Genomic DNA, 221 nt, shown 5'->3' on the forward strand with positions numbered 1-221 from the left:
ATAGTACATAAACTAAACACTGGATGACTAACTGGACGACTTAATTGAAGGTCTTCTGGAAGACTAAACACAAGACGACTAACTTGAAGGTCTTCTGGAAGAAAAACCCTGGACGACTAACTGGACGACCTTCTGGACGACTTAATTGAAGGTCTTCTGGAAGACTAAACACAAGACGACTAACTTGAAGGTCTTCTGGAAGAAAAACCCTGGACGACTAA

General features: G+C 41.6%; 1 protein-coding gene across 1 annotated transcript in view; it reads right to left on the reverse strand.

Moving 5' to 3' along the window:
• LOC106344363 (mRNA turnover protein 4 homolog) overlaps positions 1 to 221 on the reverse strand; it is a 9,897-nt gene that overhangs the window by 5,471 nt on the left and 4,205 nt on the right. The gene's annotated exons all lie outside the window — the stretch shown is intronic.

The sequence above is a fragment of the Brassica oleracea genome, chromosome C5 (genome assembly GCF_000695525.1).
Source record: "Brassica oleracea var. oleracea cultivar TO1000 chromosome C5, BOL, whole genome shotgun sequence".
Taxonomy (NCBI): domain Eukaryota; kingdom Viridiplantae; phylum Streptophyta; class Magnoliopsida; order Brassicales; family Brassicaceae; genus Brassica; species Brassica oleracea.